We start from the raw sequence: 27803 nt of genomic DNA, 5'->3' as shown, positions 1-27803 counted from the left end.
TAGGTAATGCTACTTGTTGGAATAAAAATAATCTAGTGATGAAGATGATAATGACGTTAATAATATTTCCTCCAAATGCAGCTGTCCTTATAAAGTTTTATGGTACATCATTCTGAAGATTTTGATATTGGAAACTTGTGGCAATGAGCATTAGACATGAAAGTAAATTTAACTTTGTAAACATTCTATCTTTTAAATTTTTGTTATAAATATTTTCCCTTTCAGTGCACATCATAGCTATGGGTTACAACTATTAAAATAATTTGATCTTCTTTTTATATTTGGGTTTTGTTTTTCTCTTTCATTGTATGCCCTCAAGTGCAACAGAGCCTGGAAAATTCATCTTACAAACCTTAAGCAGTTATGCCAGTGGTTTGAGAAGAAACATAAGTTTAACTGTCCATGTGAATAGCACACTTATCTCTAACAGGACAGTGAAAGCCCTTACACATGCACATGTAGATATGTACTTTCAGGGGTGATGCCCAGCTAAAGGAAGATGTGAATAGACTGTGTGATGGCTGGAGGTCACAACCCATGTGAACAGTTCACAAACCAGCTGATTCACTCTATGTGTAGGCTCATTTTTTAAGTGCTTAATGAATTTAGAAATTATATCTCTAATTCTTATCTCAGAACAAGCAATATATATTCATGGAAAAAGTAAAAGGCAAGATTTTTCTTCCTAGGGCACTAATCTTTATAGGATGCTTTGCTGGTTATTACATTAAGGCAGAATACACACCTTTCCAAACAGCCAGTATTCAGTGCATGCATAATGTCTGAGATTACAGACAGAGTCAAAGATTAAAGAATGTACTAACACAGTTTCATTATACTGAACATCAAAATATTAACAAAAAAAATAAGCAGCTGTGGAAGAAGGAATGTCAAAGTTATAAAGCCCCAAGTGGCAAACACTAGATTTAGAGACTTAGCTTTTAAAAAAGAGATGTCAATAAAATGTAACTAAATAAATAACTAAATAAAATGTAACATTAGAACTCACCTGTGTTAGCAGTTGTCATCTGTCCTTTGTGCAAAAGCTGCACTGGTCTCAGAGTCCCCAGAAAACAAGACAAATTTATGGTGAGGTCTTGAACCACATGGATTTGTGAATGCTACAATTAATTCCAAACTCTTCATAGAATAATTGCCACAATTCCCATGCAGGACTCATAAGAAAGAAACTCTACTGGTATCTCCTGAGGGTTTCTGGAAAAAGTGAGCCTACCTGGAGTCAGCACCTTTCATAATGGCAAGACTTTCTCATTAACTGCAATTGTGTCTGTTGAAGTAATGCATTATTTCAGACAGGAGTTACATTTTTTAACAAAAATGTACTGTATGTGTATTACAAAAACATAATATCATCCGAGTTGTCTTCCTGAAGTGATTTTATAGGAATCTAAGAAGGAATGGAAGGCAAAAGGCATGTTAAAAAGTTTTAGTTGCTTTCTCAATCCACTGGGGGACCTGGTTGAATTTTGTGTCCTTGCCAAAATTCTCTGAAGCAAAACTACTGAAACAAAGAGAAAGGACTTAACTCATGCTTGTGGTGTAAGGCTCCAATCAATTAGCTAAAAGAGTTTTGAAAGTGGTTACATTGGTTCTAACACTCTGGTTAAAAATGCAGTGGGGAAATACTGACCAAGTATTTATTCTCAGCAGGTCAAAACAAGACAAAAATAAAGTTTGTAAAGTTTACTGCCAAGCTTTATAAAAATCAGGAAATTTTGGAAAAAGATTCAGTACAACATCCAATCAACACAAAACACTTTCCTCAGCACTAATGTGGCTCATTCAGCTTAGCAAGCTTTGAACCCGTTTGATGCTAAGTTACTCAAAATGTTCCAAGAAGAGAGAAAGACAGACAGACGGAAAAGATACAGAAAAGCACACATACAGCTACCAACTCCTGGGTTTCAGTGGTGTCCACATAGCAACTTCAAGAGGAAGGTAGGATCAAGACATGTGCTGTCCTCATGCTCAGCCTTAAATACCCCTTGGTCCTCAAGGGTACTTCTCCTAGGTGGGAACTCCCATCATTTGGCCACTCTGAGCTGGGTTAGGCAAGAGTGAAGCACTGCCTCTGGTGTGCCATGACTGGCAGCTCTGCCAGGCTGGAATATTGCCTCTGGGATGGGGGATGTGGGGCAGCTCACTGTCTCACCAGGGCAAGGCCCAACCTGCCCCCTCTCCCACACCCCAAAATGCCTGGAGACATCAAGGCTTTCAGTCTCAGACACATGGTTTATCATCAAGTTACATGTATGCACATTACTAACAATCAAGAATATTTTAAAGACATTTTAAAAAAAGATCTATTTATTTTGTAGAAGGGAACATAAACTATATCATGGAAACAACTGCAATAGAAGGTTAATAATAAACACCATTTCTGGTGTCCCTTCTCCAATTAATTTCCACTTTGAGTGTTGACCTTTTCAAAGTATTTATCTGCAAACATTATGGTTTTGTAACTATTGTTTTTCAACCTGGACTATTTATAATTACTTTTACAACTGAAAATTTTATTACAAGTAATATTTGTTGCTTTGCCTGGTTTTTGCATAAGGAATAATTTAAAAACAGATCCTATTTTTTTTTCTTTTTTTGTAGTTTTTTAGTATTAGATGAAGATCTGCATAAATAATTTCCAGACTATGGTTTATAATTAAATTATTTATTCTGACTGTGGTTTAACTGTTCTATATTCCTTTTTGCAATTTCTATAGTTTGGTTGTTAACCTAAGTGAGATAGCTTATGAGTAACTGAGCATTTTTAAATAGGAGAATGATAAAACCAAAGCCAAATAATGCACCAGTGGGATGACTTTTCATGTTAAATCTTATGAAATGTTTTGATTTTCTATTTCTGCATGAATTCCCAGTACCCATACAAAGGCTTCAAAATAAACAAATAAGTAACACTACCTGTACATCAGAGAACAAAATTCAACCAAATTTTTTTTTGTCTTTTCAAAGTATAAAAGTAATTCTTTGGAAACTTAACTTATAGTTAGATCTGTTATATATATATGTATATGTTCAATGTTGATGTTTTACTTATAGAATAAGACAGCAAAAATGTCTAGTGTTTCTTTAATGCTAGATATATTAGTAATAAACCACACAAATACATTATAAAATGTTTTATAATGCTAAAAATATTTCTCAAGCTAAAGCAACTGCTCTTAGAGAAAAGGTTAGATAAAACTTTTCATAGGTTACAGAATACAATATTATATATCAGTTAGCATAGGCCTCTTCATGGATATGTCTGTTAGCCCTTCTAGATGTATTTCTATATATATTCCTATGAATAACAAACATAATGTCACTTAACTTTTATTATCACTAGACAAAAAATGAAATTAAACTATTTAATCTAAAGTCAACACTACTCAACTACTTATATTTTCTTAAGTTTGCTTGCTTTAAGGCTTTTTATTTCATTTTTATGTGTTTATTTTTATGCAGACATGAATTTTCCTAAAAATCCCCAAAATCTAGAAACTAGAGGAAAAATATGGATTTGAACCAAGTCTGATCTAAATCCCAGGCAAACCCAGAACAATCTCACAGCCAGTCATGGTATGTATGAGAAACTTAACAATACCTACAAGTATTACTGGACAGTCCCAAGATGTGGAGGTCAGTCACACAGCAGATACGAGTTCTGATTTTGCAGTGCAAATCTACTTCTTGTTGGCAGCACAATAGTGATTGCTTCACACCTACTTCATTTTATCCTACATACTTGGAAATATTTTAATTCTTATCTACCCAAATAGTTAAAGTGTGCCTATGTGACTCAGGCAGAAAGGTCACAAGTCTCCTGCTCTATAAACAGGATCCCTCAGAACCTCAAAGTGCACGGATCTTGCCCTTCGACATATTTTTATGAGGAAGAGAGATGTCTGCCCTTCAAAGAGAAACGTTTGCCATGATTGTTAGGATAACTTTATCAGTTTCATGATACCTTCAAGCATAATTTCATAACTTTGTCCATGCTTGAGCTGCTTTAGTTGTTTCTGACGGAATGGGTTTCTGTACAGGATACCCACTTTGTGTGTTTACATTCCAAATTCCATTGAGCCTGACTTTGAAAGCTTACATTATATTTTTTCTTTCTGAAATCCCCAGGATGAACATATTATAGAACCTAGATTTATTTTTAAGCTTTTCCACTTTGTTATTTAGTTCCTTGTTATCTTTCAGTAGCACATTACAGTAAACATTTTGTGTTTTATCTGCTTAGATAAATTTCTACCTCCATACTGTTATTTATGTGTCATGTTTAATCAGCTGTGTTTCCTTCCCATCAGTACATTGTCTTAGTGGATTTGTTTAGACATTAGTTTATTTAGCATTCCATCATGTGTGACCCCAACATAGCAGAACCTAAAATGATATTAACATGTTCTGTGGGGGCTCTTAAGAATTCTGGAGTAGAGTCTGAAATGATGTTTTTTTCTCCAGAAGGAGAAGTGCATATTTTTTCTTTCTATTTCATTCAAATTAATTCAAAGGCTCTTCAGAGGGATCTGAACAGGCTGGAAGAGCCAAAGCAATCATGTGAGGCTCAACAAGGCCAAGTGCTGAGTCCCAAGCTTGAGTCACAGCAGCTCCTGCAGTGCTACAGGCTGGGGAAGTGGCTTTTCTGGAGCCACTTTCCAAAGTGGTCTCCAGAAAAGGACTCGGGTGTAGATAATATTTTAACAGAAGGTGAGCATGATATATTAGTAAAAGCCTGTCTGCACAAACCAGCCTTTGGAATAAGGTGATATTAAAGACTAAAGTCCCTGGAACTTTCCTGCAGGAGAGAGAATAAGGCAAAACAACATCCTTGTGTAGAGGATTAAAAATGTAAACCTGTGTGTATTAGCCAATGGTAACTTGCTTAACCCGCAGACCCTGTAGAACCCTATAAAAGGTGTGCTAAAGATAGAAATAAATGGCATTCACTTTTACTTCTGTGAAGGCTGGTGAATAAGCTGGTGGTCTCTTGGTCACTCAGGTGTTTTGTTCAACAGCAGCTGAACATGAGCCAGGTGTGCTCAAGAGGGCCAATGGCATCCTGGCTTGTATTAGCAATAGTGGGGCCAGTGGAGCAGGACAGTGATTATCACCCTGGGCTGGGCTCTGGTGAGGCTGCACCTTGAGTGCTGTGTCCAGTTCTGAGCCCCTCACTGCAAGAAAAAGTTTGAGGGGCTGGAGCGAGTCCAGAGAAAGGCAGTGGAGCTGGCAAAAGGTCTGAGGCACAAGTCTGATGAGGAGCAGCTGGAAGAGTTTAGCCTGGAGAAAAGGAGACTCAGGGGAGACCTTCTCACTCTTTAAAACTGCCTGAAAGGAGGTTGTAACTGGGGACAGGGGGGTGGGTCTGTTTCTCTCTCAAGTGAAAAGTGGTAGGACAAGAGTAAATGGTCTCAAACTTCCAGGGTAGATTGGATGTTAGGAAAGATTTCTTCACTGAAAGGGCTGTCAGGCATTGGGACAGGCTGCCCAGGTGAGTGGTTGAGTCATCATCCCCAGAGGTATTTGAAAGACCTGTAGATGTGACATTTGAGGACATAGTTTAGTTGAGAACCTGGCAGTGCTGGGTTAATTTTTTGGACTTGATGATCTTAGAGGTCTTTTCCAACTTAAAAGATTCTATGATTTTGTGATGCTATTTGTCATGCTTCTGGAGAAAACTTTTCATACTTTGGAAATACAGATTGATTTAGGTTGTTCTAGACTTTGTGTTTGACTTTTAGGCATTAGAATAATCTTGTAATCTTTTTTAAGCTTATTTCTAAGAAGAAGGTAATACTTTAAAGTCCATCTGAAAAGGAAAAGCAACAACTGCAAGCATATTCAGACCTTTTTGTCATTAGGAAAAAAAAAAGAACCATTGAAAACCCCAGAATCAGGAAGAAGGACTCCCAAATGAGAAGTGAGATAGAATGAACCTCTCAGGAGTCCAAGAAGTCCAAGGTCTACAGTTGACTGGAAGTTTATTAGATCTTTACCTATCATATAATTTCAGAAGATTTTTACACTGAACAGGTAACATAGAGATTTAATTTACTTTTATTAATAAGTAATATCATAGTTATGATCACAGTTCAAAAATTATCTCAGAGGTAGATGCATTCCATGGGCACAACAATAAAACATCATGATGTCTAGTTTGAAAGATGTCAAAGTGAACTTTATAGAAAGTAAGCAGTATGACAGAGAATCAATAAAATAAATTTACTGGTGCTTAGCAGGAGCTAAAAAGCACTATTCCATTTTTGCCTTCCAAATGTCAGGTCACCTTGAGCAAGGCATTCTCTGGGGCTGGGCTTTTAAACTGCCTGGGAATGGTACTCTAGTCTCTTACGCCTATGACAAAGATGACTATTCCAAAAGAAGTCATTATCCCCTTGAGAAATTCAAAAAAAGGACACCAGAATTTCAAAACTTGTCAGAATACAGCAATTCTCATTCAGCACCTAAATTGTTCAACTATTTTAAATAGATGTTGCACTTTTATATCTAAGATCTCCTCCAAATATAGATATTCATCCTGAAAACTGACAATTTGATAAAGTCAAGCAGGTTTTTTTTTTAACACGTACCCATTCAGCACAGAACATTTTTATCCTGCAGACTTTCTTCTGATATGCAATTGATAGGAAAAAAGGATGAGGTCTAATTTTTAGACTTAGAAAAATAATTGTATTGTTACAGTCCCAATCTCCCATTTTGAAACCTGGAATACTTAATTATACCAATATTAAAAAGGAATATATTGTTCTTTCTCATTCCTAAGCAATACACATGTATGAAAAATTGTACTGCAGAAGTGAAAACAAGTATAGAGCACAAACACAGCAATTTTAGATGCCAGAACAATTGGTAATATAAAAAACTCTATAGCTTGTGGTATGCTGTCAATAAGCTTGCTTTCTCCTTCTCCTACAATGGTGTTTTTCGAGATAGCTGGCCCTACCAGTCTCCAACTTTGTTAAACCCCAAAGAGTATTTATTTTTAGAATTGGAGACATCCAGTAAAGCTCATAGTTTTGATGACATCTTTTAAGAGCTGAATTTAATTTAATATTGATATTAATGAACAATATGATGGAAGAGTAAGTATAATTATTGAAATTTAAGAGCAAAACAGTGTTATAATTAAAATTATCTTGACAAACAGTAATAATGGCCTAAGAAAAATATGGTGAAATTAATCATTGACAGGTATATATTTTAGTTAGGCAATGTGAAATGGGAAGACCTGGCTAGGAAGCAGAAGTAGGAAAAGAGAGAGAACTATTGTGTTTCAGATTCTACACTGCAGTAGAAGAATGTTGTGGTGGAGAAATAAAAGTTACATTCAGATGGATGAACTGGTGTCTCATGTGGAAGACACCTAAATAAAGTTTGTTCTCTTCCCTCTCTCTCTCCCCACCTCCAGCTCCTCCCACCCCTCCTGTCCCTCCTGAAAGAGTTATTTCTGTTCATGCCATTCACTATTTTGTACTGGACTTACAATTTAAGGGTCTTTTGAGTACTTGAAAATTGGTCTTTTCAGGTGCTGTAAAGATCTTCTCAGCTGCTACAGACTGCAATTTTATAATGAATCTCTGACACACATCCATACAGATTAGACATTAGCATTGCACAGCTAACAGTTTGGAATAGAATTTAATAAGAGAGGGCAGACTATGAACTAATGATGTGCAGGACAATCTGACCAGCTGCTGGCTTGCACCCAGGTGAACTCTTCTATAGCCATTCTCTCTAGTCATTCAGGCTTGTACTTCCCTTTCCTTATCTTTGGCCCTTCCTCTAAAAATCGCTTAATAGATTTTGCAGAACTCCACATGACCTCTCAAAAATCACATAAATATGAGGATGCTTTCCAGTGAGACCCATGAGCGTCTTGTTTTGCTTGTCTTATCAGCTACAAAGTTAAGGTTGAATGTCATCAAGCCTATCCATGAATGAATGTGTTCCTCAATAGCCCAGAATTCAACAACACAAAACATTTCACCTTTCTTATTATCTATTATCTTCAGCCATTAGGATTTTATTTATTATTTTTCTTTACTGTTTTTTTTTGTCTTTTATTTCTGGTTTGTTTTTTTTTTTTAATGTTGATTCCTCACTAAGCAGAAATCCTTACAAACTCGATATCCTCAGGTTATAACAGTTGTTTCCTATTCCCTGGTAAGGATGCAATTCAGATTTTATTGATGTAGACAGATCCTCCTTAATTAGATGGGGTTTGAATAATTTCTGCAGTAACTGTCTATCAGGTTCCCTTTTAGTTACTATCTTTGAAGGTGATCAAAATGTCTGAGCATACTGATCTAATTGCACTTTCTTTGAGCAAAGGATGGAGTAGATGACTTCCTGATCAACCTTTCTACTAAATTAGTGTATGATTGAATTTATTTGTTTATTTTACAGTCTTGATTTTAGACATCTGTTATTTCTGCTGAGAAATGACTGTGTTTTTTATTGCCTCATGAACACTGCAATGAGGATCTCTCTCTCCAAAACAGCAGGTGTTTTTCCTTCCTTTCTTCCTTCTTTCCTGCCTTCCTCTTTTTCTTTTCTCTTCCATATAGCACAAATAATACTGAATAAAGTGTCTACAGTGTTGTTGTCTGATATAAGGTCCATTTCAATCTGTAATATTACTAATGCATGTATCTTAACCACACAAACAGATTCTGCATCCCAGTAACTTTTCAGCCAATCTGACTTATTCCAGAGCTGAATTTCCCTTCAGTAGGTGGAAATGTTTATGAATGTGCAGGCACAGAGAGCTGGTAACAACCTCATGACTGAATATTGTCTGCTTGCATCGTATAATCCCTTCCAGCAGACTCAATTTGCCTATGTGCAGCATTTGATGACACAGCCATGCTGTTTCTAAGCCCAGAGCTAATATGTTTTCTTTATATAGAACTCTATCAGGTAAACATATAAGATGACTAATTTAGTGCTGCTTTACTAGTGTGACTCAGCATTTACCAGGCAAGAAATTCTCATTAAAGCATTTAAACATTGTTTTATATGTGTGTGTGTGTGTGTATATATACATACATATTTAGATATATGACACAGTACCAATTAACTATCTATGCTTTTAAATAGAAGGATCCCTTTTTTGTTATTTAATACAAGAAAGATGCCTTTGCCAATAAGTAATGAAACACCAACACCCTCTTTTGGAACTTAAAAGGGTTTAGTCATATGAATTTCATAACTGGAAAAATAAAAGGTGGCTAGTTTTTTTGTGTATTAGTACAGATGTAATTGACTGTGTGCTCAGTACTGACTGTCTCCATCTCCAGGTGCACATAGCAACGTTAACAGTCTGAGTAATGACTGATATATAAATGTACACAAGCATTTTCACCTAACATTCATACTGCATAGCAGCATTGCAAAAAGAAAAACAAAAAACCAAAACAAACAAAAAAGACCTGTTGTTGCTGTAGGACACGAAATGATTCACACAGACACCACTTAATGTATGATAAGGAAAAAAGGGCAATTTATTCTGTGGCTTTAATATTTATGGATTCTTGACAATGACCAGGGATTGGATAGTTAGGTTACCACCTTCTCAATCATGCTGGTCGTGAGAAACATCCATCAAAAGATGTTTCTTTAATGGAATGTATAAGCATCTATGTTTATAGTTACTTTTCTGGGAAAATGGTTAGAAACTATGAAAACAAAACCAAAAAGTTTAATTTTCAGAGTGACAGATGTACAAGTCCTGGCAGATAATAAAGTGATCATGAGCCAGCAGTGTGCTACTGCAGCCGTGGAGGCCATCAGCATCCTGGGCTGCACCAGGCAGAGTCAGCAGTCTGAGAGAAGGGATTCTTCCCCTCTACTCAGCTCTGGTGACATACATGTGGAGTACTGTGTTCAGTTCTTGGTCTTCCAGTTCAGTAGTGACACAAAAATCCTGGAGTATGTCCAGCAAAACGTTAGGGAGATGACCAAGGGACTGAGGCATCTGACATATGAGAGGCTGGTAGAGCTGAGGTTGTTGAGCCAGGAGAAGAGAAGGCTCAGTGTGCACAAACAGCTAAGAAGGAAGATAAGAAGATGGAGCCAGGCTCCCAGTAGTATCCAGTGACAGGACAAATGGCAGTGGACAGAAACTGGAATACACAAAATTCTATTTAAAGAAAGGGGAAAAAAATAAAAAAAATCCCATGGTAGTGGTCAGACACTCAAACAACTTACCCAGAGGTTTCAGTGTCTGTTCTCAGGAATAATCAATGCCCATGAACAACTTGCTGTAGCTGACCCTACTCCCCTACTCTAAACAGCAGGGATTAATTAGATGATCTCTAGAGTCTTTTCAAGCCTTGACTGTTCTGCAAGTCTCATATACAAGTACATGCACAAGCATGCACTTTTTGCATATTCTCCATATAAATAAATATTATAGTAATGATCTCTCAGTGTGACTATAATGTTGCCAAACATTTTAGACATATATTTTATATTATTTTTATGAAAATTGCATGTCGTATTTGTCTACACAATGTTCTGACTAACAGGCATACACAAGGACAACATTTTCCAGGAGTAAGAACTTCCAGTACTTTCAAGTAAACAAAACTCATTGTCTGCTTTCAGGGCAGATAGAGGACACTGCTGGTGTCCTAGATTTACCTTACAGTTCTCAAATCTCCACAAAAACACACAAAAAGTATAGTCCACTGGGAAAAAAAAAAAAAAAAAGTGACAAATTCATTCTTTTATAAAAAAATAATGAAATCAGATATCTTTGCTCAGTGTTAGAAGTGGCCCCTAACACCAATCAGAGAGAAGAAAACACAAATAAACACCAGTCTCTCTCTCTCTCTCCTGCACCGTTCTTTATTTTACTTCAAAGACTATGGAGAAAATGGAATAAATCAGAGCCTGATGTTCAGCTTCTGACACTCTACTAGAATTTTCCTCCGCCTTCTAAGCTAGAGAATTTTATTTTTGTTAGGCAAGGTATTGCCACAACACAGTAGTAGCTTATACATGTTTCTTAATCTTGTAGGAAAGAGTAAATATCCTCTTGTACTCAAAATGTTAGGTCGTTTATCTGAATTTCTCTTTGCTTGCCTACATCACATTAGAGACATGTGGGCAGATGAAAGATTTTATTTTTCTTTTTTTCCAGGTTCTCTTCCCACATGGCTTTTCCTTCAAAAAAATTCCCTTTATATGTTGGAGCAAAAAGATAAATTGCTATAATTAAGCATCTCCTCTTCAGATTTTTCCCTCTTCTTTAATACATAATATGATTTTTATTCAGTGAAAGGATTTTCTTCAAAGACAAAAATCCAATGATGGGATATCACAAAGGCAGTGTGGCATTTTCCATGAGTAAAAATCAAGAATATATCCTTAAGCACTGTTAGCTTTTCTTTCTTTGGAAGAGTCCTTTCCTTAGGGGCAAGAAATAAGTTAATTGGATTTGTTCTATTCAGAACAGTGACAGTGCATTAAAGCCCAGTGGTTAAGATTTTCACTAAGAAAACAGAAGATATGGTTTACCTCAGGAGTGAGATCTCACCTCTTGTTTGTCAAAAGAAATACTCTGACCTGTAAACTACAGGATGAGGAACAGAAAGGGCAAGCAGAAGTGTTACCTGCTGTGTCTTATTTCTCCAGCTACAACTGAATTATTTGAGAATGATGACTGTGAGAGTCAGAGGATGGGTGACATGGGACAAATGACAGTGATTCCTATAGCTTAGTGAGCAAAACATTCAGCAGGGACATGACAGATCACAGCTGTAGGTTTTGCTCCTTGTATTACTGGTATGGTGCATTTCATTGCTTATTTTTATTATTATTTTTTGACAGAATGGCAAATGACAAAGCTAATGCCTCATTCCACAAACAGTAGTGTGGAGGTCAGGATGGCAGTGCACTGTATAATGCTATTGTGTTCACGTTTCAGGATCAAAAACTGTGTGAGGAAGCTGTTTCTAAAGATCAGATGTTAAAAGTTTACCCTCTCTGTTTGCCTGCTCTTTCAAAGTCTGCTGGATCATCCCTACTATTCAGATTTTTGTTTTATTAAGCTCTGCATTCACTGAAAGTTGTATTAAATCTAGATGAGTTGGTTTCTTCTCTGTTTGTTAAAGTACAGAATTGTTCCTTTAAATACATTTTGAAACTGCTGCATCTATTCCCATCCAGTGTTTCACAGGACTGTTGAGGTTGAAATGGACTTGAGGAGACCTTCCAGTCCAACCCCCTTAATCCAACAGGATCACTTAGAGCAGGTGACTCCGGACTACCCAGTGGGCTTTGAATATCCCCAAGGATAGAGATTCCACAACCTCTCTGGAAAACCTCTCCCAGTGCTCGGTCACTCCCACAGGCAAAAGAAAAGTGACTGTGATTGGGTTAAATCTCATGGGATTTTTTTTAATTTGCGTCTGTTTTATCTGGTCCTGTCAGTGGATAGCAGTGAGAAGAGCCTAGTTTCTGCATCTTCTTTCTCTCCTGCTGGTTATTTTCTTTAGCCTTCACTTATTCAGGTTAAACTATCACAGTTCTCTCAGCCTTTCCTTATAGGAGAGGTGCTCTCATACCTTTGTGACCTTTGTGGTCCTGCACTGGAACCACTTCAATAAGAACATATCTACTTTTACTGGGGAGCCAAGAACTGGACCCAGAACTCACCAGTGCTGAGCAGAGTGCAAGAATCACTTTCCTCTGCTGTCAGCATTCCACCTTCCAAGGGCTTGAGGTGAAAGACTCCTGGATCTTCCTTCTTCCAACAGCCACAGTTTCTTTCTTATATAACATATTATCTTGTATTATTTTCTCTATACTACAATTCAGAGGTAGAAACACAGGCAGAAAAGAGCATTATAAAAATAAATTTGTCTGTTTATGTGAACTCCTGACCTTTCTATTTGCCTGAGGAGACAGACCCTGTCACTTTGCATCAGTGATTATGTCTATACTGCTATTTTAACAGTGCCTGGGAGTGTGCATAGGCACTGGAAAATCCCTGTTATATCACTACTTCTTCAGGATGGATGTGGTACTGTCTAGGCCACCTTGTACTCTCCCAAACATTGTCCAGGCAGAATTCAAGTGGAAAAGAACAGTGTACGACCATTCTCATTACTTGGTTTACATACAGCTTAACTTCTTTTAGGGCTAAAAAAAATTGATAATAGAAAATGTAAGTTTAATGACAAAGAATTGTCTAATCACTTTTAATTTACTAATTGAGATATAGCCAATGTTTTGTTTGTTTGTTTCCAAACAAGTTTTTGGAAACAAAATCATAAAGGTCAGGGTGAAAAAATAAAAACAGAGTTTCACTCACATTTTACCCTTTTCAATACAAAATGTTACAGGATTGGCCAAAGTTTGGCATAATTCAACAATCTTGTTATCACCTGCAAGGTCAAAGACGTTGTAACCAGTCTAAATATTGACATACAATAAACTGCAAATGACTGGTGGTTTCTGCACCTGCTTCACTTGTAATAATTATTTTCTTTAAAGAAGCATAGTTAAAAACATACCAGAACAAAGAAATTAAAATTGTAAACCAAAATAAACACCATTTTTTATGCTCTTCTATATGCCTAGAATGTTTTTGCATAAAAGACTTGATCTTAAGTATATATTTGCCTAGAATATTATGGAAATAAACTAAAAATATAGGGAATATTTATATACAGCAAAAGAGAAACTTAGTCTGGGATGTTTATCACCATGTAAACTCTTCAGAAAGGGAATGTGAAGCCTCTGAGATTTGAAAAGATGTGAATATACCAAAAAAATACTTCTGATCGATATCAAGTTTATCAACTTGCCTCTGAACTTTTTCTGGTGTCTCAGTATTTAGCAATAATTCTTCTTAATCTCTTGGAACAGATGAAAATGGAAAGGTAATTGCTTCAAATAACAAAAATAAAAAGAATTCTGATGTAAACTTGTGTTTTCAGCTAGGTCTGCCTTAGCCATACACATTTCTTCATTCCATTAGGAAATTACTGGTTTTGCAAGTTTGTTCCTTTTCAAATTTCTCTTTAGTATGTCAGAGAGAACTTATGAGAATGTGTAGGGCACCAGTGAATCCATATTTCAGACTTTTTCTGATAATGCACTCACAATACTCCCTAGAATTTCAAAGCAACACAAACTACAGATTTCCATGAGAGATGGAAAACATTCAATAGTTTTATTTGCCAAACACAGCAAGCACATGCTCTTGTGTAGACCAGAGGGTAAATCAAAAATTATATAATGGACAGAGATAAAGATTTGAGTTTGTTTTATTCCCTCTGTCATTTACATATAAATCTATGTCTATGTAAAAGAATGCTTAAGTCACTGCTGAATATAGAAAAATACGATTACACAAGTGTGAGCTATATAACATCCATCTAACAGGAAAAGGTAAAAACACTGGCCAGAGAAAGCAGTTCTCTTTTCTTGAAGTGATTTGGCTCTGCAGAACTTGTATCCATATGAATAAACTATTACACTTCAAAGTATCATGGCATCAGACAGCAAGTGGCAATTGTTCCTGGCTCACAGAAACTCCGAGGGCATTCTAGGGTCTGCAGGTGAGAAAAATAGCTGTCTTCAGAAAAACAAACAAAAAAAAAAAAAAAACAAAAAAAAAACTACCTCAAAAGTACACAGAGTTTATGGTGTAAAGGAGAATTTGTTATAACAGTGTATTGGAAAATGGTCTGAGGGAATAGTGGAAATTGTCAGGCATCCTTACTTAGCAGATCATGGGAATCATAGAGAAGCATTTGAGTAAACTGTCCTCTTGAGAAGAAGTTTCCTCGTTGGTTTCCAAAGAGAAAGAAATCTGTCTTCTGAATTCCTTAACAGATGGTACAAAAACCTCTGAGTATCAAGCCCAAACACCTAAACTTCCTATCTATAAACTTCCTATACCTAAACTTCCCATCCACTGTTTTTCTAGGACCTGTACTATACTACTGATGTAGTAATTATCCAAGGAACATGCATTTCATTTCAGGAGACAAGGAGCAGCTCCCAAAACGATTTCATTAATGTCCTGTATCAAACTGAACTATACATGGTAGCTTTGTCTCAAATTCCATCTAGATAAGCAAATCAGTTTATATGTTTCCCTTTCCTATTAAAGTGATGAAATCAAAAATAGGGTTTCTTTTTTATATTTTATATCAGTAATAGCCTTTTGATGATACTTGTCATCCTGCAGTGAAGTGTAAACACAATAAATTTAAATGTAGTGTGAAGATAATCTAAACAAAAAGTGAAATAATATTCTCTTCTTCCATATCATCAGAAAGTCTATTGTTGCATGAGACAGGAATGCAATAACATCCCATACAATATTAAATATATGTATTTTAATATAGCTCAGAAGTTTACACAAATTGCATTTTTTGGTGATATAAAGCATGAACTCTTTGAGAAAATAATCATATTACTGAGAGAAGTTGTTTCGGGGGTGAATTTTCTGCAAAAATATTTTCCTTGCTAAAACATAAAACACTAAAGAAATGCAGGAATAATGAAAATTCTTTTTTCTGTCCTGTCAACTTCATGATACAATCCAATGTTCCAATGAAAGAAAATAGATGACTTCAGAATAATAAAGCAATGTTTAAAGCCCTAATCTATTAACAGTGGAAGTAGAAATCTATAAAAATCTAAAACATGGACTAGGAAAGGAATAAGGAGAAAGATGCATATAGGTATCTTGGGGACAAAAGATCACCTATTTCAGCTATTTGAATCTGCATATTTACATGTGTCACAACTCCTAAATAATTTTTTATTCCTTTCTACAAGAATGTCCTGGACTCTTCCTGAGCAAGACTTCTCTCTTTCTAACAACAGGGTATGCAAACTACGTTGTGTATTTGTGATTTGTAAGACATAAAAGTGAAATTACAATCTATTAAGCCAAATATTCATTTGCTATGCAAATCCTCATTTTCTTATGTGTTGATACAAAATACTTTTTTTTCCAGTTTCTTGACAATCACTCTTTTGCTGCTGCTGTTCTGTATCTTAACTTCATTTTACCTTCTTCTAAACATGTTTACCCATAGCTTGGAAAAATGTCAAATAGGAGTTTCAGTGCTTTCTCATCAGGTATTGAAAGAGTAAATTCAATTCCTAGGGACAGTGGCCACTGTTGAGTGGGAGCTAACAGTGTATCCACCCACTATATATTCTTTATTCAGATAACTTCCAGCTTTTTTTATAAGCCCTGAAAGAGCAATGCAACACTGACAGCAATCAAAATGGAACTTAACCTTCAATTCACAACTGTAAGGAAGAGTCAGGGATACTGTGGAATCAGTACAGTAAGGGAACTACAGGAACTGTGGGAAATATCAGTGTGTTTCTTGATGAATTCTCCTTGAATATGAATAATGTTGGTGATACCCCACAGCAAAATTGTTCCAATGATACGCCAACTCAAATGTGTAGTCAGCCATTCTTCCTAAGGAGAAGTGGATTGCCCAGGCTTCATCACTAATTCATTTCATTTTGCTCACAGACATAGAAAATCTTTCAAGTCTGCTATTCCAAAAGATCTGCATTACCCCATGTGTAGCTACAAACTCAAACTAAGAAATCTTTTCAGCTCTTTCTTCCCTTGTGTTAGCAATTTGTCTTTATGTACTCTGTCTTACTTTACTTTTTCCAACTTTAAACTATTTTATTAATATTAGTAGCCACATAATGCAATTTTGTTGATCTGCATAGAGTATATTTTCTTTGTCTCAAACAGGTGTACTACAGAATTTATTATATTTTATTTTGGTTATTTTTGCCTAAAAGATTTAGAGACAGAGTTGTATTATGTTTCTGCCTATATAGCTCATAATGTTTGCTTTCCTAAAACTAATGAATTCAAGAGAAGAACTGCATTTTTTCTACATTCTGATGTTTAATTTACATTTGATTTGTATAGTCCTTCAGCATCAAAGAGTGCACCAATACTTGCAATGTGTCACCTTAGCCATATAAATTTATCTTATTAGAATTGTAATACAGGTTAGTTTCTGTTGCAGCCTCGTACAACTATTGCTTTTTGCTCTTTCATTTCAAGATGCTCACAGCCAATGATCAGATTCATTCTGGTATATTGCTGAGGGATTTTTATGAGTTTTACATTAGGATTACAAAGAAATGATCAATTTCAAGACCAAGAGATGAATGGGGAATAAAGGATGATTTCTTTTACTCTCAAGTATTTGAGGAGAACAAAAAATCAGTTTTGGTAATACAATTCTGTTTGAGATATTTAGATATCTGGATACATGTAAGCAGGCACATAAGGATCTGGATTACCATTGCAGCCACAAAACTTGATTCAATGTTTTTAGTATCTATAATTGTCTGAGAAGACCCACAGTATCTCACTTGGCTTGCATGCAGATCCAGAAGGATGCAGGATACAGGATATCCTGTAGTTCTTGTCTCATGCTGTCATACATGTCAGCTATCACACGTTTCTGATTCTCTATGGCCCCCCAGCTGATGTTACAGGCCCAAGTTCAGGTGAGTCAATAGGATTTTACAGCAGGATCAAGACGAGCAGTTGTCCCTAGAATACAGGTCTGCAATCAACCACCAAGAACGGAACTCAATTGCTTGCATACAAGAATTTATGCCCTAAAGTAGCCAAGGTACACGGATACTGCAGTTTTGACAAAGGACTTAAAGAAGACTCAGGCTCTTGTGTCAGCTGGAGTCCTGGGAAATTGTTACAGGGTGTCACAAGGGTCACTGAATATTTACAGTTAGGCAAGGATTTGTGCCTCATATTGAACTGGGCTGAATTTCCTAAGTATAGTTCTTAACTCCTACTTTGAGCATAATTAGCAGGGTAATGTTGGATATTATGAATGACCCATTCTGGACTGCCCCTGGTCTCAATTCAGTTTTCTACACACAATTTTCTGGTGCTATTTGACTCATGCTCAGGAGTCTAATATGTATGCACAGAGGTAGTAGACATGACATGAGAAATACAGGGACATTGGTCCTCTCTCTAGGCATACAGCAGAGTCTAGGACATCTTAAATGACATTTAAGATGCCTCTTAAATACATTAGATGAAACCTGTTCATTGGTAGTGAGAATATTACTGAAATGGAAGAGAAAAAACAATCATTGTGCAAAGCTTCAACAGAAACTAACTACAATTCCAGAAAGGTAAATTCAAATAGCTAAGGTGGAATTAATGGCCAGCATTGTCACCAGTCTGGGAAATTGAAAGGAATTTTCTGCACCTGCAACACCTGAAAATTAGTTTTATTACTCTATAACTTTATATATAGAGGAAAAAAAAATTATAAGTCAAAGATGTTTGGATCAAATTCAGAATTCCAAGTATGATTAAGAAAGTGTACTGTATTGTGATTTTAATATCACTGCAGAAATTCGACATTATGAAAAAGGAAGCAGGTACAGAATTACAATCACTATTAAAGTCACATAGAATGGTTTCTCATATCCTGTAATAATAACATCTTAGTAAAATCTAAAAGTAATCTAAGTAAAAATTAGAATTTAATGTGGATTCATCTTCATTCAAATTGATTAATCAATTTGAAGAATTCTGAGAATTGTCAGGGCACCTTTCTGAAAACATGTAAGTTATGATTACTGATTAAAAAAAAGAATAAATAAATAAAGACTCATTGATTAAAACTAAAACATGCTTCTTTGTACAGATATTCCTTGGGTTTTGTTGGGAAAGCACATAGAGGCCATGTCTCATGACAGAAAGTGTACATTATTTTTTTAAAAATTCATATATTTGCACTCTCAATCCTGAAATTTATTCATCAAATATCTGCTTGGAAATACTTCCAGTTTTTAGATTAGTTGAAATTTAGGTCAGATTCTGTGGTGTGTTCTGTGTGAAAAACAGGGTAGTTTTAGATATCCCTTTCATTTTGAATGTCTGCTGTTGTGAGGTGCCTCAGGGAGGCAAAAATTTAGTTTCAGAGAAGCATTGTTAAAGTGAGAGGCATGGCTGTTAGCCAAGCTAGTGTGAATTTTGACCTCCTGTGCTGGACATGTGAGCCCTGGATGAAGTTACCCCACCACAAACCCCTTGGGAGGAGTGGCCCAGGAGTTCTGACTGGGTTTGAGTCCCTGGAGTTTCCCCCTTGTGTTTCTAGCGGTCCCTGACCCTGAACTCCACCCTCAAAGGTGGAGACCCTCAAAGGGTTCTGTCCCTCAAAACCCATCACCCTGCCTTTGTTCAGGGCTCTCTGTCTCTGGAGGACAGTTTGTTCCCATGCTGAATAAATGGTTTCATGAACAGAGGCCCCTCTGGTTTGTATTACATGCTGGTTCCCAGAAACTCTGGCTTCCCTGGACTTGATCCTGCAGTTGCAGATTGCAGCAGTCTGCCTACATGCCTGAGAAATCTGCAGTGCTTGCTGCTATTACACATCTTGGCTAACATTTCCAGGACTAAGAATGTGGTAAGTTTCTTAGAATACTCCTAAGGAGTCACCACATTAAAGTTCTCAGTATTTTTTCTCCATGCCTGACATTCTGCAGACCTCACACAGCACCATTGAGAATGAAAAACTCAAAGGGGAATCACAATTTGAAAATAAGACTACCAATTTAATTCCTCAGTAAATAGAGGAAGCAAGTCTCTATGACTATTACCTACTGTAAGTGGAACTTTCTTTCCTTAAAAAAAATAAAATAATTAAATTTGTTGTCTAGAGGTTGTGTGGACAATGTTTTAGAAATATGATTTGACCTACTTTTGCTCATATTAGAAATAGAAGTCAACATTACAGTGGTTCTTGATGAGGATTTGGAGAAGACAGAGTGAAGAGCTGGGCTTAGTCATCATATTGAATTCAATTCCACAATCTAACACATTCAAGCTATTGATAGAAGGCACCAAATACACAAGAAAAAGCAAAAATTATTTTTCCTAGGTGACATTTGAATGTAATCTCTTATTAATATAAATCTTAAAATATAGCTGGGTCATTAAATGAAAATTTAATAAAAAAATAATTATTCTTGTCTGTAACATAAAGCACATTTCTAAGGCAATTAGTTTATCTTTTTAGAGTTGCTACAGATAATTATTTTTATCCAATAATATTTAGCAAATTTTGGTTTTTGGGGGGTTTTTTTTTGCTTTTTTTGTTTGTTGTTTATAATTTTTGGAAGATCTCTTATTTTAGTATGTCTAGGTTTGGTCTTGTCTCTCCTTTTTCTGGCAATTTTCTCTCAACTCTCACTAGATTTCTTGACTTTTGGCTTTTTGTAAAGTAAGGCACCAGTGTTTCAGATTATGAAAAAAAATATTATTATATCATAATTTTTTTTTAAAAAAAAGCCTGTAGAGAAAACTACAGGTTCTTGGAGCATCTTCTTAGAACTGAATTACCTGTTAAAGACCTTTAGCTTCTTTGAGACCAGACCCAATGAAAGTGTTCATAAGACTCAAACCTTCTTGCTTTTCACTTCAGCTGCAAGCTATACTTCTCTGAAGTTACTTTTACTGGCCTAGATGTAAAAGAAAATGAACATATGAAAAATTAAAACACAAAGCTGTATCAAAACACTGAAATGTTAATATTGACAGAAAGTGAGATGGAGAGGGATAGGACTGCATCTGACAGACAGTCAGCTCGCTGCTTAGTGCTTCCAGGATCTGAGGGGGTGCTGCAGTCTGAACTAGAGCTACAATCAAGTAGCAAACTTGATTGAGTTTAAAAGAGTCTCATCATTAAACCAAACTACAAGAGCTGCATCATGAAGACACACATCCCTAAAGGGGAGAAGATATTGTCACGAAAAAAGAAGTGGCTGATGTGCTTTCAATTAAATAAAAATAAAAATAAAAAATAACCCCAAAATAAAACAACAAACAAACAAAAACAAACAAACAAAAACCTTAGGGGAATAGTCCACAAATGTAACAACATAATTATCAAATATAATACTGATGCCACCCGTGAGATTCACAGCAGCTTTGACATCTTTAATTTTGCTTGTGTTTTTAGTGCACTTCTGAGAACATCTGTATTTGTTTTTTATTCCCAATATAAAGTCCATCAGATATCCCACAACAACCTCTGTGCCCAGTTTCAATTACAATGAAAACCTGAAGACACTGTAATCTTATATTCTTTGCTCGAGAAATTTGGTGGAAAACGCTTTGACTTAAAGAGTAATTATATATTAGGGCCTACATTACTTTTCAGCTACAATATGGAGATTTTTTCCACCATCAAACATGAAGTGCTATACAACACATGGAATTTTAGGACTCAAATTACCAGCATTGTGGAGCAGAACACTGGTGTGTCTTATATTTTAAAAAAAATATAATTTATTACCTTTATACCATGAGGTTTTTCTGTTAGGCATTTATGGAATCTGTCTTCCTACTTACCTTTAGTTATCAGCACCACAAATAGAATCAAAATTAAATATTCTTACCATAATTTCATATAATTACATACTGAAGCAAATATAAAGATATGTATTTTTTAAAATAATCTGTTGTTCTCCCCACTAAGGCTCTCAACCAACTGTAGGAACTGGTACTGAGAGCTACACTGAACTAATCTGAAACATGGGATTCTTGGTGTTTGGGTTTTTTTCTATGTTTAGGCCTAAACAAGCCATGATGACTATAGAGAACAAGTGTATTAAATAGCAGTGCCTACACTGAGGAACATGTAGCTTTAATTTAAACATGAGAATGTTCATGTTTCATAAACTAACTTCAAGATGCACTCATAGGAAAAAAAAACCACCCATTTTAAATATTTGCTTTGAGTGAATAGACATAATTGAGTAGACAAAGCTTGGAGAAAAAGGCTTTCAGGTGTTACTGATACTACAGGCAAGTACAAACTCCCTCTTGCAGCTTACAGTTTATCAGTTACAGTTATCACCTTACTGCTTTATAGCAGTCCTCAGGCTCCACATCACTGGAAGCGAACCCAGGAGCAGCTCACATTAGTGGGGGAGAACTGAACCCTGAGTGCACCTTTCCCCACAGGACCTCACTCCATCCAGAACAAATGTGCATGATTCTTTGGAAAAAAACTAAACATGCTGTACCTTTTCCTCTCAGCAGTATCCCAGAATGTGAACTACATCCCACGTATTAAAAGGATTTTATCCTTTATAGACTCTATTAATGCCTTACTAAGAAAAAGATTTGATTAACTTGTGGTAAAGGACAAGCTTAAACAAAAAAGACAAAGAGGCAAGACTGTTCTGCTCTGAAACCTCAGATAAACTAATTTCCCTCTCAGCTTCTGAAAAATAGAATGGGAGTGATAATCAATAATGTTTCATGACCTTACAGAGATACTGTGTGCATCAATGCATGGCAATATGATGGAATCAAGTCTGTGAAGAAACTCCTAATGTCCTTATTTCTGAACTCTGCAGGAGTTTCATGGTCATAACTATCCTGAAAATTTCCATATCAAAATTACCATAAAGTTGTTGTGGTTGCTCTTGCTGTAGGCAGAGAAGGAGAAAAAAACTGAGGAAAAAAACATTGAAAGGCAATTTTCTGAGCCACTATCTCCCATTGCTATGCACTCAAGAAAGACTTCAAAAGGCTTGTGAATTAAGCACTCCATCCTCATGTTTTTGTAAGACATGTGCCTCCTAGGTCTGGGCCTTGCCCCATATGATGAAATTGCAGTGCCACAGTGATTCAACTTTGCAACTTTTACCGTGTTGTAGCACTTCTTGAACAAGCAGGATGAATGAGGAAAGGGGTTTGAAATTACAATGATTGTTCTATCTCCTTTATAATGTCCAGTAAATTCAGACCTATACAGCCAAGTGTGAAAACACTAGAACTGTAAAGCTGAAGACACTGAAAAGCTTCTGGCCATTCCCTGACTATTACTGAACTAGGAATGACTAAAATACCATAAAGCATAAATTATATGAAGTCTGCTGGATGCTAATAAATTCCTTTCTGTTTTGAGATGTTTTGAATTAATTGTGCCAACAAAAACTGTTCTTTGGCATATGACAGGTATCATTTATCTCATGCAGAACTTATCAAAGAGGGAAAGGTGGAAAAATGGGTATACCTGCTGCTCTGTTCATTCTGTCCAGAGACAGGCAGAGTGAATAAAGCACTGCAGAATTTGGCAATGTGTTCTTACAGTTATAATTAATGATGACTTTGAATGAAAAATCTATGGTGCACAGAGATCATAAGCTCAGAGAATCAGCAATGATGCTGTACATTCCCAAACAATACAATTTTTAGGCTTACTTCCCAACACAGAACATTTCCACACTGGCAATCCCAGCTATGTCCCGTAAATCAGTACAGATAATGTACTTCAAATTTTGGCAACTTTCCAGGAAGACTATGCAGCTCATTGCTGAAGAACATAAAATATAAATTGAATGTAAGACCTTGTTTTGAGGAGCTTAATGCTTTCCACTGCTGCTAGATGTACTCACACATTCCACCTGACCTTTCTTAGCTTTCACAGCATGAGGGACTAGATTGTATGTGCCACCTGCATTGTCCCTTTTATCCATCCCACCAGAAGTTTAGGTAGCTGAAAATTAGAGCAACATGAAGCTCCAGGGAATGAATTCACAAGCAATGATATTAAATTTTATTTCAATCTGATGGCCTGTGGAGCTGTGACACTTGGATTTCAGATAAAGCCTCATCAAAATGTCCTCACAGGGGGCTGGTCCAGGGAAGAGGCAAAGGACAAGGCTGATACCAGGTAATTCTAATTCTTTCCTTATTCCCTCTACAAGTGGTCTTCTAGGAGAGAATAATTTTTCTGGGGAAAGAAGAAGGAATTCTCAATTAGGACAAAAATATACAAGGTAGCTGAGTTTGCTGAGCCACCTGCATGAGCAGAAGAAACTTAGTTCAAGGTTTTGAGATGTAGATTTCCAAATTATCCAAATACTCTTAAAATTCATGAAGTGGGAGGTAGCAGATACTTTTGAGAAAGTCTTGGTTGCTAACGTTTGCTTTTATCCATGTACCCTTCTTCAAGTCAAGATTCTTCATACAGACTGACTGCATTCTATATTCACACCATGCAGAACACAAGTGGATTGTTTATATTTGAACCCTTTGACATCCTGTCTTGCGTTGCAGTGCAAGATATAACCAAAAGAATTCTATTAACATCTGTTAAAACCAGGTGGGGCAGTGTTCTTTATCTCTTCTATGACCCATCCTCTCTCCAGGGGGTTCTCTTCTGTCAATGGGCCATTGGGTCTCACTGCAGGACTGACAAAATTACATCATCCCATTGTGAGATGCTCCACCCAGGGGGAGGAGCCAAGCATTCCTACCTGGATATAATCTGAGACCTGGAACACCACAGGCAGCCTTTCTCCACTGGATTCCCAGAGGAAGACCAGACCCATCTACACCACTGGACCTTTGGAGGAAAGCTACACCCTTCTACATGATCACTGCTTCAACAGAACCACATCTGTCACTGCAGCCACCATTTAATCAGACTGCTACCAACACCCTGCCCAACAGTGTGTCAGGTTGTATTCTGGCTCTCTCAGTGGGCTGTTTGGGGTTTTTTTTTTGTTTGTTTTTTTTTAATATTACTGAATTTTAATTTAATTTTAATTTAAAGAACAGTTATTCCTATTCCCATATCTTTGCCTGAGAGCCCCTTGATTTCAAGATTGTAATAATTTTGGGGGGGGGGGGGGATTGTTTGCATTTTTTCCATTTCAGGGGAGGTTTCTACCTTCCTTAGCAGACACCTGGCTTTTCAAACCAAGACACATCCTAACCTACAGCTGAATTTTCTAATACTTAGAAATATTCCAGCCCCTGATTTCTGATTGTCAAGGCCCAAACCAATCCAAAATATCAACCTAGTCACTCAAATAAAATAATCTATTTATCTGCTTGAGGCCTCTGCATAGAGAGTTAGGTTCATAATTAAAGCAAGTTTCTGTTGTGTTTTTTACAGATATATCGCTGTTCTGTTAATGACATAACAACTGTGGTGGTATTTATTTGTTGACTCCACAAGTGAAAACAAATGCATCAAATGCAAACAAAGTGTATGAATTCTCACAATATCATCCACCAAAGAGAAATCTCTTTACAAGACAGGCAAGAGCAATGATATTTTTACACTCCTTCCCCAAAGGAGTTTTTCATTCAATACATATTTACTTAGAGATAAAGTTCAATGGTAATAGTTATTTTACAAATAGTGTCCTGCAGTTTATGATTATTGAAGTCAACTAGTCAGTAGAGGGCACTGAAGGGAACATTATAATAGATTTTATTGATATAATCACTGCTGTCACCAACTCCTGATGGCTTGAGGCTCAGTATAAATTAAGGTCTGCAGCCCCTTGTATTTTATTAATATTCAAGCTATTTACCTGCTGTGTGTGATGAGGTTCCTTGACAGATGTTATTCTTTATTTTCCTCTCCCTCTGTGCTTTGGGTTTTGTAGAAATATGAGTGATTTTTCTGGTGTTTGTTTTGTTTTGTTTTGTTTTGCCACTCTTTTGAAACTTTTCTTTTGGGTATCTGAGAAATTTATCACCATTTCTAGATGAATAGTTGCTACTGCTTATCCCTACATATATAGCTACCTATATTAATTTTAAAATGTTGGAGTACTTAATCAGTGACCTATGATTCTTCAAACATTGTTGAAACCAGACAATGAATAACTGCTCTTTTCCTTAGGGCAATTGTTATATTGCTTCAGACCAATGGTATGAAAACGATTTAATATTTTCTTTTGATCTCTTATGGTTTAGCACTGGTATTCCATTTAAGGAACAAGATCTGATATTCTGATATTTATGATGTTTTTCACTGTAGCAATTCTTGGTAATTCAAATGAATATTCATTCTCATTTGTTATTTTTTGAGAACCTAAATTACTTCCTGTAGTAATGAGCCTCACCATCTAGAGAGGCAATTAATTTCATTTCCCATCAATCCTGGTAACTGCAGTTATAGACTTGCGAAGATACTTCCTGTGACATTATATGTAATATGTATCATCATGTGTATCATGCTAAGCCTATTTCGAATGTAATAACTCATCCTCAGTGATCCTGTGTTTGTCATTATTTAACAATTGTGCAATAACAGTTACACATGAAGTTGAAGCTGCAGATACAAATCTGCAGCATTGATTTTATCTCATCTGCTAATACTAGAAAAGACATTTACAAAAGGTTGGGGGGTTTTTTGTTTTTTTGTTTTTTTGGTTTTTTTTTTTGGCACCAGTACATTTCCCACAATAGAAAAGGTATCACAGTTATATACCTTTGACTCTCCATGGAAATACATATCTCATACCTGTATGTATTGCTCACACACACACACACACACATATATTCATGTGTTACACAAATATGTACAGATACATTTATGTATCACACGTTACCCTGAAGTGACACAGGCTGAGCACACTCCGGTGGGAGCACAGGTCTGCCAAAAAGGACCTGGGATCCTCTGGGCACAAGCTGGAGCATAAAACCCAGGCAGCTCAATTTTCTGACTACAAACATGAGTCCAGCCAGGAGACAAAGGGAGGGAACCATCCTCTGCTCTACTTAGCGCTCATTAAACCACACCTGGAACAATGCCCCAGGTTTTGGTCCCTTGAAGAGATCTTGATAAACTTAAATGATGTTAATGAGTCTGAAGTACATGATTTATGAGCAGAGCTCAAAGCAGCAAAAGTGAAAGAGAGAGTGAAAAAGTGCATAGGGTGAGCTGAATAAAACCTCCAGGGCCACAAAAATGTTGAAATCGCCTGGAAAGTGGAACTGCTGACTTTTCCACAGTTCTAATACCATTCTACTCTGACTTTGAGGCATTTTCAGAAGTCTAAAATCAGTTTTCTTATAATCCCTGCCCTACTGGTGCTTTTTGAATTATTATTTCAGACTTTAATGCTAAATCAACACTCTCTTGAGTATCCAAGAAAAAGTTTCTGTAAATAAACACATTATTTTGAAAGTGATGAAAAGTTTGCTGAGTGGGAAAGGATTTTTTCAAAATTCTTACAATATTGTTTCAAATGCCATTCCTCATTTATCCATTAAAGGTTGCCACTGTATGTTTCAATATATCTTCAGTAAACAAAACACATAATCTGATTTACCATTGTCTGCAGTTGTCTTCTGTAAAACCAATGTTTTCATTGCTTGATTATTGGTCAGAGTAAGAGCATTTAGTTAATTAAGGAATAATATATTATTATATTATATAGGGGTTATGACTACATACTGATGCAGAATTGACTAAAACCATGAGTGTTCATTTTGGCTGAGGTAATATATAGGTTTCACACCCCAGAAGCATACCTAAGTGTCAGGAGTTTTATTAACATCAAGATGTATCAAGGCCCTGGGAAATTTATTTTTTTTTTCTCTCAAAATAATGAAAAGGGAAATTTGTAGGAGGAACAAAGCCACTCACTGAAAAAAATTAACCAATATGCACTTGCATATTGGATTTTCTCCTATTATCACTCTATCCACACCATCCCCTACGGAGACAGCAGCATGTTTTTAGCTACATGCCAGAATATCTGGCTAGAGAATTGTGAATGGAATATCTAGAAAATACTGTAAATTATTTTGAAAGAAGAGATTGGATATGAGTATAATTTTGGAAATGGGAAGTGGAATTTTTTCATTTTTTATTACTGGTGTGTGCTTTTAGATTCAGATTGTAGATTAGAATCCAAATACAGTTTTTTCACACTTC

General features: G+C 36.2%; 1 long non-coding RNA gene across 1 annotated transcript in view; it reads right to left on the bottom strand.

Annotated features, from left to right (window-relative positions):
- Positions 1-14238: 14238 nt before the first annotated feature.
- Positions 14239-27803, bottom strand: part of LOC107201394 — a 29846-nt gene continuing 16281 nt past the window's right edge. Inside the window, exons 7-8 of the long non-coding RNA XR_001520177.3 lie at positions 20447-20565; positions 14239-14609 (exon numbers count right to left, since the gene is read on the bottom strand). This is a non-coding gene — a long non-coding RNA (uncharacterized LOC107201394). The remainder of the gene's footprint in view (positions 14610-20446; positions 20566-27803) is intronic.

The sequence above is a fragment of the Parus major genome, chromosome 3 (genome assembly GCF_001522545.3).
Source record: "Parus major isolate Abel chromosome 3, Parus_major1.1, whole genome shotgun sequence".
Lineage (NCBI taxonomy): Eukaryota > Metazoa > Chordata > Aves > Passeriformes > Paridae > Parus > Parus major.
The sequence above is the reverse complement of the archived record's forward strand: the minus strand, read 5'-3'. Positions and strand labels throughout refer to the sequence as shown.